This window comes from Telopea speciosissima, chromosome 1 (genome assembly GCF_018873765.1).
Source record: "Telopea speciosissima isolate NSW1024214 ecotype Mountain lineage chromosome 1, Tspe_v1, whole genome shotgun sequence".
In the NCBI taxonomy this organism is placed as follows: domain Eukaryota; kingdom Viridiplantae; phylum Streptophyta; class Magnoliopsida; order Proteales; family Proteaceae; genus Telopea; species Telopea speciosissima.
In genome coordinates this window covers 62,114,419-62,135,619 of record NC_057916.1, presented here as the reverse complement: position 1 = coordinate 62,135,619, position 21,201 = coordinate 62,114,419, and the positions used below count along the sequence as shown (strand labels likewise).

At 38.8% G+C, this 21,201-nt stretch overlaps 1 non-coding gene across 1 annotated transcript; it reads left to right on the top strand.

The window, feature by feature from the left end:
• Positions 1-293: 293 nt before the first annotated feature.
• LOC122649286 lies at positions 294-515 on the top strand. Its single transcript, XR_006331251.1, has one exon. It is a non-coding gene; the product is annotated as a small nucleolar RNA U3 (small nucleolar RNA).
• The last annotated feature ends 20,686 nt before the right edge of the window (positions 516-21,201 follow it).

Below are 21,201 nucleotides of genomic sequence, written 5' to 3'. Positions count from 1 at the left end.
AGTCGCCTCTGAATACACTCTTTCTCTGGAAAAACCCATAAGAACCACAAAAATTATATGCAATATAGCACAACAATGGGTGTGTCCAAGCAGCATCTGTCGGTCAGATAAATGGAATGATAATGGAGACAAGGTCTTCCCAACTCTTAATATTTTATTGTTCTTCTCCTTACCTAAATTTTTTAATTATCTCTTTTTAACCAGGATTCGGATTTGTTGAAAACTTTAATCCCACATCGGAAAGATTTTAGAAAAAATGTCTGTTATTAAGTTCGTGTTTGGCAAAATATGTCACGACCTTACTTGAACAGGATCTGTTCTATAGGCTCGTACCTCTGTATCCTTGAGTTCTAAGGAGACAAGAACCTAAGTCTGGTTGATGAGGTATGGCCGTGTGACCAGAGCGTGATTAACAGTTCTGATGAGTTCTGTAGGGAACCCCCATCAAACAGTAGAGGATCGTTCCCATGGTTGGTTTCCAACCTTGGGGTGGTTGCACGGTTGTCTGACAGACTCCAAAAGTCTTTTTTTTGGTTTTTGTTTGCTTCCATGCCCAATCTTTTCTCATAGCCATCGTTGAGTAGCAGAAGAAGTTTTTTCATATGTTCTGCTTCTCTCAACTCAAGAGGACTACATCTCTTATTCATCCTCCGTTCTTTTGCTTCTATATTTTGGTTCAATTCCCCAGAATGTAAGACAAGCTAGGACCATTTGGTTTAGACCTTAGTTAGTAAATTCGCATATAATACGCGTCTCCATATTTTTAAACGTATAATATTTTCGTCTCCGTATTTTCTCGTATTTTTATAAAAAAAACGTGTTTTTTAATCAAACGAGTATTATATTTGTATAATACATGTATTATACGTATTATACATTTTTTTTTAAAATAAAAAAAAATACCCAAAAGATTAGAATTTAAGGAAATGATTTCACTTTCCCTTTCGTCTCTTTCGATTTGCGTTGAACATCCAACCATAGCAGGCAACAGTAGCCGCCTTCCATCTCCAATCATCCTCCCCATCTCCGTTCAACAAAGCGGCACTTAAGTCTTGTACTCTCCTCTTGTTTCTCTGGTCTTTGAACTTTGATGGTGGTAGTGAAGCAAATGAATCTGGTGTGATATTGGCGAGAACGGCTCAATCTCTATTCTATTTTATTCTTGTTTTTCTGTCTCTTGTAGCTAACGTGTACAGTGGAGATCCATATCTGGAACTCTCCCTCTTGTCTTGTGTTGGTTAATTAGTGGGAACTGGGAAGTGGGAACTCATCCCCCTTCACAAAAACGCATCTGGTTAAAAATATATGGTTATCTCATTGTAGATAATAAGAAATGTAATGTTAGAAGAATGATTTAATGATAAGGTAATCAACTTGCTCATCTCATTTTCAGACAATCTACATTCATTTCTAGTAGATTATTGATATTTTGGTATGTTAAATGATAATCTTAGAGATGTTGTATAGCATATTATATTATTGTGTTTATTTTAGTTCATAAAATCATGATATTATTTTGTTTATTAGGTGATGAATGCATGTTATATAATGAATATATGTCCGTTTTTTTAAAAGTATTATTGTTGTCTATGCCGTATTATACCCGTATTAAACGCATACCGTATTATTACCGTATGCGTTTTATGAAATTGGATTTTTGAAAAGTATTATTACCGTCTAGTCCGTTTAATTGCCGTACGTATCCGTTCCCGTTCAATTGCCGTTCCCGAACTTACTAACTAAGGTTTAGACTTTAGAGGATGATACACTATATTTTATCCATCCAATCCCCGGGTGACACCTGGAAGCTTGAGGCCCAAGAAACACGTTCCGTCTAAGATTCACATATCACACGCAAGGTGGTTAAACCGGTATAAGTCACGTCAGGAAAGATTTCTAACCAAGAAAAATCCTAAAGGCGTTATGAATGGTAACCGTGATCTACGTATGGAAAGATTCCTAACCGAGAACAACTCAATCTCTGGACGAGGAAGGAAACAAACTGAAAAGATCTTTGTAAAGGGGATTGGGGTGAAACTTGTATAAATAGAGGCCATTGAGCCCCAATTAAGGAGAGATCAATCAATTGAGAAATCTAGATTGTTTCAAGAAGAGTTCTTCATTTCCATTATAAGTTTCAGTGCTGCAGAGAAGGAAACCTGATAGCTAGGGTAGCATCTTTCTTTGTGCAACAGAGGATATTATTAGTATATCAATGGCATGGGATGATTAGTTCCTATCTCAATCATGTTCTCTATTTTGATATATATAGTCAGGAAAATTAAGATTTGTGGGGAAAAATACATACAAATAGAGTAAAAAAGTAGAAGAATAGTACCTCCATTTGGTCATTGTTTTCATCACCACCTTCACAACATGAATGAGACATGATTAATGGGCACATGCTACTCAAATTATAGGTTATAAGATAAAATTAATTGTTTTAAGACTGTTTGATTAAGAGGATTTTAGTTGATTAATGAGTGGGCTTGGAATGATTTGTCCCTACTGCCCATAAAAAAGCAAAATTGGGTTTTAAAACTATGATGGTTGGAGGCCTGGATGCTTGGGCTTATTACAGCCCAACATAATCACAATTTTTGGAAAACCAGATGAGCCTGGCCAGTTGAACTGGGCTATCTAGATCTGACCACCAAATTGTCCACGGTTTTCTGGTTAGACCTCTGGTTTTCGATGGTGACTCGTGGTTAAACCGAAAAAACATCACAAAACCAGACATCAAAACAAATTGATTTCTAGTCCAATTTTGAAATCTATGGTTGAAAAACCTGCAGTTTTATGAAAAAATAATGACGACATATCTTGAGAAGTGCATGGACAGGATGAATTATCAATGACTAATGAAGAACATAACATACCCTTATTAATCTTAAAATGCTCTGCATATGGACATCTTTCCTCGTACAGTGTGTCAAATTATGGGAGTTGGAAAGCAATACCATTTGGGATGATATTCTTAAGGTTGTACAAATTTAATTTCCACCCGTAGACTCTTGAAACAAGGGAGAAAGACCATCTCAGGGCCAATGACTATATGTTGTCCATGGGATCATCTCAAGAATTTTCCCTTGAGTTTTAGGTTAAAGACAAAAAGAGAAAGATATCTCTTCGGATCATCACATGTGAGGAGGAAATCATTTCATATCCGAATGCGCAATGGAAAGAGATCGATTCGGGTTTGTTTCGCACCTCAAGATTATCAAACAATTAAATCCTTAGCGCATGATAATAAAAACAATAAGGTTAGCTAACCTGGAGAGCATCAATTGTTGCTCATCCTCCAGATAATGATTTTTCCTATAACGAGCACTCCAAGAAAGATGTTTTTGAACTTTCTTGATGCAACCAATGTTCCTCAAGCAAATGCAGGTCTTCTCCAAGAAAAGATCTAATCTTTTCAAAAAACCCAGGGTTTCAAAAAATCCTAAATCTGGCGGTGCAGCCTTAAGAGAGCACCACGTGGACTCCTCCAATCATGTGGCTGTTAATCCATATAACTATTTTCAAATACAAAGCCCCGTGTTACAACCCGAATCTGAAATGACCCGCCCCAAATACAAAATGGGGCGAGTGAAAATCCCAAATCCCCTCCCTCTCTCAACACATTACCTTCAACCGCCCGCCCGGTCTCTTCCCTCTACTCCTGCTAAAGATTTTTGAAGTCCAGATCTCCCATTGACGGCGCCCTTCCACCTTTAGACTGTAAGAACCTCCGGAGGTCCTCGACATTTGTGATCTCCCTTCGCGAAACCTCTTTTTTAGGTAAGAGCTTTGTGACTTTTCATTCAAGTTTTTTTAAGAAGTGATTTGGGAAGTGTTTGTTCAAGATTTTTTAAGAATTTCAAGTTTTTATAAGAACCCTAGTGCAATCTTTCATTCCATTTTAAAATAAAGAAAACAAAATCCTAGAAACCAGGCTACGATTTGGATGAACCTTATCTGGTTCACAGAACCAGCTCTCAACCCAAGTCATGAATAGAGGAATAAAACTAAGAAGCAGAGTTTAGTGCGTAGTTTACGGATTGAGAATCCAAGCAAGAGGATCAGTGGCGAGGTCCTTATAGTTAGCATCTGTAACACATCATATGAATAATTGCAAAAAACAAAAAAAGCTTGGACAAAATTGTAATAAAAGCGAGGATAGTCACAAATGAACCCCAGTGCAATTTTTTATCCTTAGCTATCATTATTATTTTGTTGATCACATATGAATTTGGAGTATCTATTTCCATTGCCTTCTATTTTCACCGGAATGGATGAACAACCACCAATGTGTAGCTGTTGCTAGGGGAGGATGATCATGCGGACTTCCCATAAGCGAAAAATCTTGGGCGGCAATCATGGATTCGGATGCGGATTGAATTTAAATTTTCAACCATCCATTTACATCTCTGACTTGTGTAACCCGGAACTTCCTCTCCCTAGTGAATATAATTCACTCTCAGTCCATATCTCTTAGATCATAATTCTCTTTTTCTCATATTCTAGAGCCTTTTGAATCTTCAAAAATCCTCAAGATCATTATTTACTTAATTTTTTATTATTAAATATTTAGATTTTTTCTTAGACGGATTTTAAATGGAGTATTTGGATTATTTTCCGATATCTCTAAAAGAATACGGATGTCCCTAAATAGATACGGATGCAGATCGAATTTGAATTTTCGATTCTCCATTTACAGCCCTACCAAAAGTATAACAAGTACCTAGCAAACACTTATCTCTTGAATGGGACTGTTTAAGAAAATAATGGAAGAATTAGTTGCCTCAAAAAACACTAATAAATTCCTTTCTTTGGAAAAACGCATTAGAACCTCAAAATTTTTATGTAATATAACACAACAAATGGTGTGTCCAAGCACCATCTATCGGTCAGATAAATGGAGTGAAACGGTTTGATAGACTTACCTAAACATATATATAATTGAGTGAAGGAAAACTGGCTCTAATAATGGAGACAAGAGCTTCCCAACGCCTAATATTTTATTGTTATTTCTCCTCAGTTAAATCTATTAATAATTTCTTCTCGATCTGGGTCTAAATTTGTCGAAAACTCTAGTCCCACATCGGAAAGATTGTGGGAAAAAAGTCTGTTATTAACTACGCGTTTAAAATCTGTATCCATCAGTTCCAAAGAGACAGTAACCTAAGTCCGGTTGATGTGACATGACCGTGTGACCAGAGCGTGATTAATATCTATACGGTCCTCTAAAACCGTATAAAGCAGTGGAGGATCGGTCCCACCGTTGGCTTCCAATCCTGGATTGGTTACACGGCAGTCTGACAAACTGTAAAGCGGTTTTTTTTTTTTTTTTTGTTTGCTTCCATGTCATCTCCTCTCATAACCACCGCTTGAATTGCAGAGGATGATTTTGTCCTTTTAAAGGAAGAGAGAAGAGGTTCAAACACCCAATAGGCTAGGAGATGTCTACAACTCTTGTCACAACAACGTGAGACTGAGTTTTGTATTTATAGAGTTGGTATAAGAGATATCTTCGTAGAGTTTGTTACAATTTGTATTTTGAATTGTTGTTACAACAACGGGAAAGAAGTTGTTATCTTATCTCTATTTGAGAGATTGTAGGAGATCTACTTGATTGAGGATTTTTATCTCCAATGGTGAGAGATTGTAGGAGATTAGGAGAAGCAACGTCCATCTAATGTTGACTTGGTCTTTCATCCCCCTGCAAACCATTGGGCGGTAGCCAAAGGAGTTTGGTTGCATGTTGCTGAAAGAGAGGTGCTAGTAAACCTTTTGTGAAGATATTGGCCAATTGTGCAGTGGAGCGAACAAATCAAACCTATACTTGATTGTTTATGACAAGATCTTGCACAAAATGATAGTCAACCTCTATATTCTTTGTTCGGGGATGTAGGACTGGGTTAGCTGACATTTTTGTTGCAGATATATTATCACAACATACAATGAGAGGTAGAGTAATATCCAAGTGCAGACCTCTGAAAACGTAAGACAACCAGAGTAATTCAGAGATGGTCACTGCTAACGCTTTGTATTCAGCTTCAGTACTTGGGTGGGAGACAGTGGGTTGCTTTTTGGAACCCCATGACAAAAGATTACTCCCCCAAAAAGTGAAGAATCTAGTTGTTGACTGTCGAGTGTTTGGGCAGCCTACCCAATCTGCATCAGTTTATGCCCCTAGTTGGGTGAGAGAACTTGGTTTGATAATTGTTCCAGCTCCGACTGTTCCCTTAACATACTTTAAGATACGTTCCACAGAAGCTAGGTGATCAATTGTTGGCTTGTGCATGTATTGACAGACCTGGTTGACAACATAAGCTAAGTCTGGATGGGTCATTGTTAAGTACTGAAGTGCCCCAACTATTTGCCGATACTCGTGCATCAGGTAGTGGTTCACCATTATGTGTTGACAATTTATGTCCACTAGGCATTGGTGTATTGATAGGCTTGTATTGTGTCATGCCTATTCGTTCCAGTAACTATAGAGCATACTTGGTCTGTGTGAGAGTGATGCCTTGGGAATTTTGATCAGCTTCAATGCCCAAGAAGTAATGGAGGTCACCAAGATCTGTCATAGAAAAATTGTGACTCAAACGGGTAATTACCATTTTTATAAGATCAACATTATCACCTGAGAATGATGTCGTCCACATATAGAAGGAATTGTTAACTTTGCAATGGGTGAGGGTGTTGGATTTATGTGTCCATCAAACCCGGTTCGGTCCGGTTCAATCCGGTTTTATTTTGTATTGAACCTTTATACATTTTAGTTTAATATTATCACATGCGATATAAACTTTTTGAGCATTATGTGTCCATAAGTATTACTTAAAATGGTAGTCACGACTAGGGTTTGGGTTGGGCACCCTTATCATATGGTCATCGCATTGGGTATGCCTAGACATGTGATGTCAGGGTACGAATGTGAGTACTTGTATTGGCGAAGAATCTATTTTGTCGATTCCCTCATGTATTGCTGTCAAACGTAGGAAGAATAGACATGTATCACTGAAGCCCTTTACCTGAGGGAACCCTGTTACTGCGAAGTGTGACCGCATTCTTTGGTTCATCAATGACTGAGACTCAAGTGAGTTAAAGCCGATGTTCTGGGAATGCGCAAACACTTTGTGAGTGAAAGAGTTACTCAACATGGTCACCATTGTTCGATTGGGGAACACTGAGATTGAAGTTGTCTGTGTATGGTTGGATCGGAATCTGGATCCAGTGCCGTTTTGGAAATGGGTTTTTGCAAAACCTATTTTACATAAAATAATAATTATATATAGTTATTTGATTAAAGTGTTTTATCGAGTTTTACGGGACCCGATCAGATGCACAGACACTCTTATATGGACATGTACTATGGAATGGGGTTTGGCAGTACAAGTATACATGCCCTAGATTCCATAAATATGGTGTTGATTAGTGGGGGGTGGTTGTACATGATAATGTATTACCATGTAAGGAGTTATATTGAATTTGCTAAAATAATTGGTTCTTTATTTAATTAATGGATATGGTGCTAATTATAATTATCCATAAATTAAAATAATTAATTAATTATATCATTCCCTATTAGATTCTGCTTCTTCACCAATTAGAAGCACTTTGAGTTTAAACAGGAAAGCCAACAAGGAGAGAGAGAGAGTCTGATTCTCACTGGGACTTTTTCCCATATAGGGTTTTGGAAATCCTAGTATTATATAATAACCAAAAATGTAGAGGGGGCAGCAGTGCTCCACGTTTTTGGCTGCCCCCCCCCCCCTCTTGGATGATTTTTGGTTCCCTCTCTCTCTTTTGTGATCTCTTCTTCTCCTTCTTCTTGCTCTCTACTTTGTTTGAGAGTTAGGATTTTGGAAACCCAAATTTATGCTTGAAGAACAGAAGAGCATCTATGATTGGCTTGAAGAACCTTAGCTGCACCATTGGAGGTTCAGATCTGTTTGCTTGGAGTGCTAATCGGAGGAAGAACCATTGTCTATTGGAGGAGCAACACTTGAGGCTCATCAGGTTATCAATTCTATGTTAATTCCTGTTGATTTAATTGTATTGATTATTCATGGGATGTGAAAGTGACCCGAATCAATTGTTTTCCATTGCGCATTCGGTGTGAGATGGATCCCCCTATCTATGAGATGGAATAGGGATGATTTTTCTCTATGACATGGATCCCAATAATTTTATGGGACCTCAAAGAGACGGACTAGGCATTGGTTTGTCATATCAAACCCTAATAGGGTTCCAGTAAGGCACCATGGGCGACCATGGAAAACCCTAAAATTTAAAATAGGATGCCCAAGCCAGATTAGGGTGCCCTAGGGCAACCATAGGGTTCCCTAAGGACAACCCTGGAGTTCCCTAAAAACATGTTACTCGAAACATATTTTTTATTGGTTTACCATGGTGAACCATCATGATCTCATGGACCGTAGCATCGACCTACAGTGTGGTATCAGAGCCACCTTTCTCACCCATGGATATCATATAATTAATTTTTAATGTAATTATCATGTATGGGATGCAAATTGTCAGATTCTTTATTGAGTTTGTTGAAGATGCACATGGGTGGTTATATGGTTGTTGTAACAACCTTCCCATGCGCACATGGGTAGTTACAAGGTTGTTAGAATCTAGCAACTTGCCCATGTGGTTGGTTATATTGACTATGGATTTAATTGATTTTGTTATTCCAATTGTTGAAAAATTGTATCCATGAAAAAGGGAAGGAAAATTTTATTTATTAAAATTTTTTTCTTAATGATGGATGTGGGGATGGAGCACACGTTGCCAACCATCCCCGCACTAATGCCCTTGCCCATGCCACTTGCCTGCGGACAGCAGCCAGCGTACAAGCTGTGCGTGCACGGCCTGTGCGCCTAGCCTACGTAGTAGTCGCCTGCAGCATGCCACAAGCAGCACCACATGCGCGCGCTGGGCCTGCCCAGTGCGAGCTACGCGCAACCCGTGGGTGCTGTCCGCGGCTTGTGCCCTTATGCGCATGTGGTTTTGAGCAGATTTTTTCTGCAGTGTTTCCCTCCTAGTTTTAATAAATTAAAAAATAAATAAATAAAACAAGGGTTTTACAAAACAAAATTTTTTATTTTTTTTTGTTTTGCAGGAAGAAGATGGATGAAGAGATTTTTCTCTCCACCCACTTGAAATTACAATGAGATTTTAATTGGCAATGGGCTTGGATACATGTTATCACATGTGATGTAGTGGTTCAATAATTGAAGAAATCTAGTGTTATGCTTACTTACTTTAATGATGCTCATGCATGATGTTATATTATGATGTGATTATGGGATTGGCTATCTAATTAAATGGATGGTAATTTTTTGTATGTGATGCATTGAGATTATGGGTGAATGTGATGCTTCTCTCTCTTTCTCTTTCTCCCCCTTTCTTTTTTATAAACAAATGTACTTCACCCCATGGGCAGCCCAAAATGGTGGTTGGTTTCTCCATGCGGGGTTTCTTTATTATGGAAAGGAAAGTGTATAGAATATTTTTCCTAGGTTTCCATTGTAATTTTAGAGAAGGTAGAATTCTTAAGGCATGTTGATGATGATCCACATGTGGCGTTCAAAGCTTATGGAGATGCAAGTCACCAACTTTGAAAGCCAACTTTGAAGACATGATCGGGCGGAGGAGATGATAGAGGCGTGGCATCCATGTCATGATTGATGCACCCATAATTAAAAGAAAGTTATTAGTTTTATTTTTATTCAAAGGGTTCTTTAATTGCTTCTGATAAAAATGTCGTCATTCCATAATCACTGTTAATTAATGTTAATTAATTATGTTATTTGATTCTATTCATGGTATGTATGTGAGAGTTGCGTTATCCCTCTTTGATAATAATACATATATGATATGGACTAGTCTAAGTTAGTAGACATGTACATGGCCTCCTATTGAAAGTAAATGTAGAGATTGTGTGATATGATCCCGCATACGTCGTCAGGACATTGTCAGGCTCGTTATCGCATGGTTGTCTATATTTACCTCTATCTAGATACGTTAAGATATGGATAGTGAGAGGGCACTGCGACAGTGGGCCATCTTTCATGATTCCATAATTCTAACTAATGCAATAGGTAAATGCATGACTTGGGTGTCTGTCAACCGACAGGATCTGGGCATGACACCCAAGTGGCCAAAAATATTGGGAGCCCATGAGGCGGACAGATTAGTCCACATTACCACGGTATGTATAATGACTCCCGACAGGGTAAGTTATGCATGCAAGGGTCGTAGGTATCCATTTTTTTTGGGTCATGAGGGAGACCTAAATCATAAAAGACCATTGATGTGTATGCTCAATTTTTATTAATGGTTATTAATATGTGTGTGGTTTTACTTGTACATGTGTAGATTCTTATTCAATGGTTGCCGTTAATTCTAACATGTTAACACTCATTAGTGAATACAAATTAAATGTTACAAATTATGTCGATTGGTACCGGAGCATTAAATTGCTCCTGACTACAGAAGGACTATATACAATTCTTGATGAATAAGTTCCTCCTCAACCCGACCCGGATGATTTTGAGGCTCATGAGGAGATGCAGGATTTCCTTAAGAGGGACTCCAAGGCATCACTTTATATCCTAGGATCATTAGAGAAGTCACTATTGGACTCAGTCAAGGATATATGTACCTCAGGTGGTAAAATGGATAAGCTTACTAAATTGTTTAACAGGCAGCTGACACATGCACACTCTAATGTATTGAGTCAGATCCATAACTACAAGATGTCCCAGGGGACTCCAGTGATGGATCATGTCATAAAATGATTAATCTATTCGAGAAACTGGAATCCATGGGGACCAGGTTTGAGCTATGGTACAAAACTGATCTGATCTTAGCATCACTCACCTCCGCCTATATATCCTTTAAGATGTCGTACAAGATGTTAGATAAGGAACTGGAGCTCACCGAGCTTGCTTATACACTAGTAAAAGCGTAGACCACCTTGAAAACGGATAAGGCTGAGGTCCATGCTACTGATGTGAAGCCTTCTTCAAATGAGAAGAAGAAGAAAAAGGAAAATAAGCCTAAGGCCCTGAAACCCAAGGGTGAGAAGTCTGGCAATAAGAAAGCTAAAGGCAAGTGCTTCTTTCGCAAGAAGGAGGGTCACTGGAAATGGTCTATCGTGCATTCCTGGCTACTGTGAAAGATAAAAAGTCAGATGATACTGAGGCTGCTAACGAAGGTACATGTGATGTTTACATTCTTTATGAGTCTAATTTGTCCTTTGAACCGACCAATTCTTAGTTGGTGGATAGTGGTTCCACTATTCACATTTGCAATGATTTGCAAGGGTTTAAGGAGACAAAGAATCTGAAAAGAAATGAGGTGCGTCTTCGGATGGGCACTGGAGTTGAAGCCATGGTGATGGCAGTGGGAAATTTTATTTTGAATTTTAGTTCTGTTAATTTAGTTAGTTCTGTTAATTTAGTTTTAAAGGATTGTTACTATGTACCCTCTTTTAAGAGGCAGATTATTTCAGTTTCAAAATCCGTCTTGGACAGGTATAGTTTTCCTTTAATTCTAAATTGATTATTCATTTTAATAATTCTTTTGTGGTTTTTAGATACATACAAAGTGGATTGTATTTTCTAGATTTTTCTATTAGAACAAATATTGTTTCGAATGTTGATTTGAAACGAAAAGCAGCTTCAGTGAACTCAACATATCTATGGCATCTAAGATTAGGCACATTAATTTGAACTGAATCAGTAGATTGGTAAGGGATGGGCCCTTAGAGTGTCTGAAGGTGAAACCATTCCCTACCTGTGAGTCATGCCTTCAAGGCAAAATAACCAAAAAACCCTTTAGCAATAAAGGTACTAGAACCATAGATATGTTAGAGTTAATACATACTGACGTGGGTGAGCCCACCATAAATATACAAGCGAGGTATGGATTTGAGTATTTCATAACTTTCACCGATGATTACTCTAGATATGGTTACATATACTTGATGCGTAGAAAATCAAAAGTCTTTGATAAATTCAAAGAGTTCCAAGCCGAGGTCGAAAGACAGCTCGATAAACACGTCAAGTCCTTATAATCAGATGGTGGAGGGGAGTATCTATCGGATGAATTTAATGAACATCTCATATCACAAGGGATAGTTAGTCAATTAACTAATCCTGGAACACCACAACAAAATGGTGTATCCGAACGACGTAATCAGACTCTATTGGATATGGTGCGGACGATACTCACTTATAATGAGCTACCTCTCTCTTTCTGGGGGTACGCTTTAGAAACAACTATTTATATCTTGAATAGGATTTCATCTAAGTCTATAGCTAAGACACCTTTTGAGTTGTGGAAAGGGCATAAGCCCAACATTCAACACCTTAGGGTATGGGGTTACATAGCATATGTGCGAAAGCAACAGACAGACAAGTTGGAATCTAGGATTTCAAGATGCTTTTTCTTAGGCTATCCTAAAGGCATGATAGATTACTACTTCTATGACCTGACTGACCAAAAGCTTATTGTAAGTAAACACATCACATTTCTGGAGGAAGAAATGTTGACCAGGAGATCTAAACTTGTAGTCATTAAAGATTTATTGGATAACTCCGAAACTTTACTTTCAGAACTGAGACCAATTGACATATCCACTGAAATACCAACACCTCAAGAACCTCGATGCAGTGGGAGAACTATTAGACCATCCACCAGGCTTACTTTTATTACTGAAGATGATCAAACAGTGGAAGAGTTCCATATGGTGTCGATTGAATCGGATGATGATCCGATAACATACTTTGAGGCTCTTAAGGATGTTGATGCCACTAGGTGGCTCGAGGCAATGTGCCCTGAAATCGATTCGATGCATTCCAACAAGGTCTGACTCTGGTCGATCCACCACTTGGCGTTAAGCCAATTGGATGTAAATAGATCTTCAAGAGGAAGAAGGACACAGATAGAAAGGTTGAAAGATTCAAAGCGAGACTAGTGGCAAAGGGCTATACCCAGAAAGAGGGTATAGACTATGAGGAAATCTTTTCACCAGTGGCGATGATAAAGTCCATTAGGATTTTATTGGCTACCGTCGCATACTTTGATTATGAGATCTGACAGATGGATTTGCAAACTGCATTTCTGAATGAATTTCTTCAAGAAGAAATCTACATGCAACAGCCAGAGGGGTTCTCTTCCTTGGAGGAAGAAAGAAAGGTATGCAAATTGCAGAGGTCCATCTATGGATTGAAGTAGGCTTCCAGAAGTTGGAATATCAGGTTTGATCAATCAATCAAATCCTTTGGTTTTGATCAAAACATGGATGAACCATGCGTTTAAAAGAAGATCAGTGGGACTGCACTATGTTTTCTTGTTTTATACGTAGATGACATATTGTTGATGGGTAACGATGTAGGATTTCTTTCATCAGTGAAACAGTGGGTGTCTACAACGTTCTTGATGAAAGACCTTGGTGAAGCTAGTTATATCCTTGGGATCAAACTCGTGAGAGATCACCAAAAAAGGATGCTAGACTTATCACAAACTACCTATATAGACAAAGTCCTGGCTAGATTTAGCATGGAGAACTCCAAACGGGGAAGTATCCCTTTCTAACATGGAGTCAATCTTTCCATATCTCAATGTCCCCAGTCTTAGACGAACATTGAAGAGATGAAGAGGATTCCCTATACCTCTACAGTAGGGAGTCTTATGTACGCTATGTTGTGTACGAGGTCAAAAATTTGCTATGTAGTAGGTATCATAAGTCGTTACCAGTCTAACCCCAGACAAGAGTATTGGAGTGTTGTCAAGAATATCCTCAAGTACCTGAGAAGGACTAAGGACTGTTTCTTGGTTTTTGGATCTGATCAGTTGTCAGTTCTGGGTTACACAGACTTAGATTCCCAAACTGACAAAGATGACAGAAAATCCACGTCTGGGATGGTGTATCTGATGGGTGGAGGCATCATTGTATAGCGGAGTGTAACATAGAAATCTACAGCCGATTCCACTACCGAAGCATAATACCTTGCAGCTTGCGATGCAGTAGAAGAAGGTGTTTGGTTGAGGAAATTCCTATCAGATTTGGAGGTTGTCCTTGACCTTGTCAAGGGCCCTATTCCCCTGTTATGTGACAATAGAGGGGCCATTGCACAAGCTAAGGAGCCTAGGGCTCATCAGAGGAACAAGCACGTGCAGCGGAAGTATCACCTCCTCAGAGAGATTATCCAGCAGGGTGACGTGAGTGTCTCTAAAGTGGACACAACTAAAAATGTGTCAGATGCCATGACAAAGGGTTTGTCTCCTGGAGTATTTGAAAAACACATGGAGGGCATGGGTTTAAAATGCATGGAAAATTGGCTTTAATGTACAAGTAGGAGATTGTTGGATTTATGTGTCCATCAAACCTCGTTCGTTCTGGTTCAATCTGGTTTTACTTTGTATTGAACCTTTATACATTTTGATTTAATATTATCATATGCGATATAAACTTTTTGAGCATTATGTGTCCGTAAGTATTACTTAAAATGGTAGTCACGACTAGGGTTTGGGCTGGGCACCCTTACTATATGGTCGTCACATTAAGTATGCGTAGACATGTGATGTCAGGGTAAGAATGCAAGTACTCACATGATCGATGTGTGTATTGGAAAAGAATCTATTTTGTCGATTCCCTCATGTATTACTGCCAGATGTAGGAAGGGATAGACATGTGATACCAAGACCCTATACCTGAGGGAACCCTGTTACTGCAAAGTGTGACCACATTCTTTGGTTCATCAATGACTGAGACTCAAGTGAATCAAAGCCAGTGTTCTGGGAATGCGCGAATAATTTGTGAGTAAAGGAGTTACTCAACATGGTCACCACTGGCCGATTGGGGAACATCGAGATTGAAGTTGTCTGGGTATAGTCGGATCGGAATCTAGATCCAGTGTCATTTTGGAAAAGGTTTTTTGCAAAACCTATTTTACATAAAATAATAGATTATATACAATTATTTGATTAAAGTGTTTTATCGAGTTTTGCGGGACCCGATCAGATGCACAAACACTCTTATATAGACATGAACTATGGAATGGGGTTCAGCAATACAAGTGTACATGTCCTAGATTCCATAATGATGGTGTTGATTAGTGGGGGGTTACAAATGATAATTTATTATCATGTAGGGAGTTATTTGGAATTTACTAAAATAATTGATTCTTTATTTAATTAATGGATATGGTGCTAATTGTAATTATCCATAATTAAAATAATTAATTAATTATATTATTCCCTATTAGATTCTGCTTCTTCACCAATTAGAAGCACTTTGAGTTTAAACAGGAAAGCCAACAAGGAAAGAGAGAGTCTGACTCTCACTGGGACTTTTTCCCATCTAGGGTTTTGGAAACCCTAGTATTATATAATAACCAAAAACGCAGAGGGGGCAGCAGTGCTCCACGTTTTTGGCTGCCCCCCCCCCCTCTTGGATGATTTTTGGTTCCCTCTCTCTCTTTTGTGATCTCTTCTTCTCCTTCTTCTTGCTCTCTACTTTGTTTGAGAGTTGGGATTTTGGAAACCCAAATTTATGTTTGAAGAACTTAAGAGCATCTATGATTAACTTGAAGAACCTTAGCTGCACCATTAGAGGTTCAGATCTATTTGCTTGGAGTGCTAATCGGAGGAAGAACCATTATCTATTGGAGGAGCAACACTTGAGGCTCATCAGGTTAGTAATTATATGTTAATTCCTTTTGATTTAATTGTATTGATTATTCATGGGATGTGAAAGTGACCCGAATCGATTGTTTTTTGCTGCGCATTCGGGTGTGGGATGGATCCCCCTATCCTTGAGATGGAATAGGGAAAAATTTTCTCTGACATGGATCCCAATAATTTTATGGGATGTCAAAGAGACTGACAGGGCGTTGGTTTGTCATACCAAACCCTAATAGGGTTCCAGTAGGGCACCATGGGCGACCATGGAAAACCCTAGAATTGAAAATAGGATGCCCAAGTCAGATTAGGGTGCCCTAGTGCAACCCTAGGGTTCCCTAGGGACAACCCTATGGAGTTCCCTAAAAATAGGGAACTCGAAACATATTTTTTATTGGTTTACCATGGTGAACCATCATGATCCCATGGACTGTAGCATCGACTTACAGAGGGAAGGTTGGGGATGTTTAAGTTATTGGTCGTAGTGGGTTCAAATAGGAAAGTGGCTTCATTGAACTTTACATGGCATGAAAGATAGACACGGCATGTGGTAAGATCTAGGCATTTGTAACCTTTGTGGTATAGGCTATAGCTGAGAAATACACAAGGCTTGGATTTGGGACTAAGTTTATCATTTCTGTATGGACGTAGGTTTGGAAAACTCTCACATCCAAAAGCTCGTAATGCCTGATAATCGGGTTTACTGCCAAACAATACTTCATATGGAGATTGGCCTTGTAGTACTGGTGTGGGTAACCGGTTAATGATATAAACTGTTGTTGTAAAGGCTTCAAGCCAGTATTGTTTTGGCATATGGGCTTGATATAACAGTGGGAGTCTAATTTCTGTGATGTGCCTATGCTTCCTTTCAGAGACACCATTTTGCTCAGGTGTGTGTGGGCAAGAGATCCTTGGAAGAATGCCACAGTCATCAAGATAGGCTTGAAACACCCCTCTAGTGAGCTCTAAGGCTCCATCACTTTGAAAATATTTGATTGTCATCTTGTGTATATTTTCAGCCATTTTCTTGAAATGTTGAAAACACTATATAGCCTCGGATTTGTATCGCAACGGATAAAACCATGTAAATCTACTGAAATCATCAATAAAAATTATATAAGAATTAAAATCACTATTGTAAAAATGTCTAGTGGATCCCCATAAATCACAATTGACAAGTTCCAAAGGCTGTGATGTTCGATCAAATTAAGAGAATGGCAGCTTGCAACTTCTGCCCATTTGACAAGAGGCACACACGGTATTATTCTTGACTTTTGGAATTGCTAAAGAAGGAACTGAAGCTCTTATTTGATGAAGGATTGATGATGAATGGCCTAGTTGATGATGCCAAGTTGTTTCTGGTACGGTGGAGCTATAGAGTGCCATATCTGCTCCTGAAAGGTTTGGCCATGTGTAGAGATTACCCCTGATTGGTCCTGTTAGTAGATTTGTACCTGACTGCAGATCCTTAACACAAAATCCCCATGGAAAGAATTCAACAGAGCAATTATTATCCTTGGTTAACTGAGACATTGAAAGTAAATTCTTTGCAATTTGTGGAACAACCAACACATTTTAGAGTTTCAAAGGTGTCAATTTATTGGTAAATTGGTAGTACCAGTGTGAGAGATTAAGATATGCTTACCATTACCAACGAACACTTGGTCTTCACCATTGTAAGGAATGGACTATTGTAGTTAAACTGGATCAAATGTCATATGAGAGGTAGCACCTGAATTCGGAATCCATTGAGCATCATTACTGTATTGAGTGTTTGGTGCCTTTGATGAGGTAGCACCTGAATCCGGAATCCATTGAGCATCATTACTGTATTGAGTGTTTGGTGCCTTTGGTAGCACCTCAACAAAAGGGTTGGTTTGAGGTGTAAATGCACTATTCCTGTTGGCCGAGTACCTGAAGAAGAACTTACTTGCAGTATGACCAAATTTAGAACATATTTGATATTTGATTTGTGATGTGGCAGGGGATGGTGATGGTGGACGTTGGTATTGGTGTGAAGGATGGGATTGTGATTGCTGGAATGGAATGGACTTTGTTGTGGTGTGATTAGGTCGTGGTGATGGATTGGAGGTGTGGCCTTGTTGGTACTTAGGGTAACCATTGCCACGGGGTTTGAACTTGCGAGCAGTATCATTATTGTAAAGAGCATTTTTGGAATCAATAGGTGAGTTTGAGTGATTACCATAGCCTTTGCGAAGGCGTTGCTCGTGTGTGAGTAACTTTGCTCGCAGTTCATTGAACCTAACTGGAGGATTCATGTTCTTAATAGTAATGACAACGGTAGTGTAGTCTGGTCCAAGGCCATTGAGATTGTACCCAACGAGATCAGAATCCTTGACTCGATCATTGATGGTAGCAAGAGAGTCAGCAAGAGACTTTATCTTGTGAAGGTATTCAGTGACGGTGGAAGCTCCTTTGTTGATCGTTTGAAGCTCACTGCGTAGATAAGATTTGCATGCAGTTGGTTGTTGCTGAAATAGTTCTATAAGAGCATCCCACACTTGTTTTGCAGAGGTGAGACCAAGGATGTGAGATGAGAGTGACTAAGCAAGTGTTGCGTTTATGCAAGCACGTACAAAATGATTGGTTTTCCTCCATGAATGATATTTAGGATTGGACATTGGATCTGTTGGTGGAATTTGAGTGCTTGGTGGAGCCACAGTGCCATCTACATGGCACATAAGATCGAAAGAGATGAAGATAGATTCTAGCTGTTCTTTCCAAGGAGGTACTTCGTGCCATCTAATTTGATAGACACTAGGTTTGACAGATTGGTGATTGGGAAAGGAACGGAGTTGTTGGTATTGGCCATTGGGTGTTTGAAAAAAGAAACGGATCGTAATAGAAGGCGACTGATACCATAAAAGTTATGCGCGGAAGTGATTTGTGAAGCTTGCTCAATCAGTGAGATTAAGTTTTGTATTTATAGAGTTGATACAAGAGATATCTCCGTAGATTTTGTTATAATTTATATTTTAAATTGTTGTTACAACAACGGGAAAGAGATTTTTATCTTATCTCTATTTGAGAGATTGTAGGAGATCTACTTGATTGAGGATGCTTATCTCCAATTGTGAGAGATTGAAGGAGATTAGGAGAGGCAACGTCCATCTGATGTTGAGTTGGTCTCTCATCCTCTGTTCTTTTGCTTCTACATTTTGGCTCAATTCCCCAGAATGTAAGACAAGATTATCTGCATTCTTTTCATCTCTATCAATTATTTTTTCTTCATCACCTTCACAACATGAATGAGAGATAATTTATGGGCATATGCTACTCACAAAATTATTGGTTATAAGATAAAATTAATTGTTTTAGAACTGTTTGATTAAGAAGTTTTTAGTAGATTAATGTGTGGGCTTGGAATTATTTGTCCCTTTGCCCATAAAAAAGCAAATTTGTGTTTTAACACTATGCTTTACCCAAGGCCATGTTATTAATTAGGTGGAATGGTTAGAGGCCTGGATGCGTGGGTTTATTTCAGCCCAAGTATGTCAGGGCCAATGACTATATTCTCCACCACCTCTGCTTCTATGTTGTCCTTCATTACAATTTCCTGCAGTTCCTTACAATCTTCCACTAATAGGTACTCTACTTGCAGAAGACCTTGAACAACAACAGACATAGGGAAGATACATCTCAAATTATGGCACCTTCTCACTATTAACAGTTTTGAGGCTGCATAGAATCACACTTTGGGAAGAGCCCTTCCATGTACTTGATGGCCGAAGGACATCGGTTTAACTATCAAAGCCCTCCAGCTCAAGGACTTGGATTTTGAAACCATTTTGAAGTTGGCCAAGGCATATCTTTCCGAGCCAGAGGAAGATTAATGTGGTGATGTAATTCCTGCAATCTATGGAAGGCAAGCTTTGTTTTTGGTAGCTATTTGTCTGAATTGATGATGTATTCAATGTGAGCATAATCTCGGATAGAGAGATTTCTCAAATTCTCTATTGAATTGTCCTGACTTTGATGAAATTCCTCATCAAAATTCTTCAACACCATGCCTTCAAAATAAATAAGAATTTCTAATCTCTCCGCCACCGACTTGTTAAACCAAGCAGGAAACTGTTGTTTAACATGTTGAGGCAAAAATGCCACCTCAAGAAAGCTAGTATCGGCTCCTTTAACAGTCTTCAATGACCACCCCCAGAAGCGACATCTCATTGTTTAGGACCTCTAACCAAGACAAGTTTGCCAACATTTAAGGATGAGCTGTTTCCAAACAAGGACAGAATGAGAGGTCTAAGAAACTCAAATTGTTCAATTGTTCTATTCTCCTCTTGGTAGCTCTGTTATGAACTCAGACATGGAAAGAGTAAAAATGTCAAGGTGTTTTAGATCCCCAAGCTCGAGAATGGGTCCCTTGAGATATTGATCTAAACAAAGAGTCCAGAGATTCTTCAAGGGTTGTAGAAGTGATTGTGATACTAAATGAAAATGTTGATTCAAAGCCTCCAATGGTGGAAAGCACCTACAAAGATCTAAGACTCTCAATGGATGATGTCAATTCTTTGAAAAAATCATCAGGGATTGTTGGATATGTGTCCATCAAACCCGATTTAATATTAAAATGTTTATTTCTTTTTACGCTTGACATATATCTTTATTGGGCTTGTAAGTTGTTCCATGGGTTTTCACCCAAAATGGTTTTCGGCTAGGGACAGGACTGGACATCCCCGTTCATATGGACGTCACATTGTACGTTACTAGAAATAAGTTTTCGGTGCATAAATGTGGGTACACATACTATGTGTGTATAGAAAAGAATCTAGTAAGAATCTCGCATGTGCTACTGCCAGTTGTGTGAGAACGAGATTCGTGCCTATCATTTGACCTTTGACCTGAGTGTGAATACCGGATCAAACTGAGAGGGGTTGAATCAGTTCCCTTAATTTTTTACTTTTTTTGCAAACAGCACAGTCACTTACAATCTCACCTTGCACCACCAGAATGTGGTCAGGTCTACCAAGACTGTAAACCCACTTTGCAAAACGGGGATTAGTCTCCAACAAATAACAGTAGACAACAAGACAAGATATACGTGGTTCACCTCACATAATATAAAGGCTACATCCACGGAGCAATACCCCTCGGGGTTTCATATATGCCCAATACTCAACTCCAATACAATTAGCCGCCCCTATAGCCAGGATAGCCCTTACCCTGCTTCAACCTCTCACCTCAGTGAGGGGAAGGACCTCAATCCCAATACAAAAATGGCCTCAGCCTTACAATCAATCAACCTAATAAATAGATTCAATCACAAACCCAACCCATAACAGATTGCACTCTAGGTTCTACCCAATACATTCAAGAATAAAGAAATAAACCTAGAACAGAGAAGCAATGATTTGTGATCATGTTTACCTTCTCAAAGGCAAACTCCCAACTCTAAATGAATGCTATGAGATCTTTTATAGAACAAATCAAGCACTCGAATCCATCGCCAACAACCAAACCGATGTTTCAGTCGATTTCCTTCAC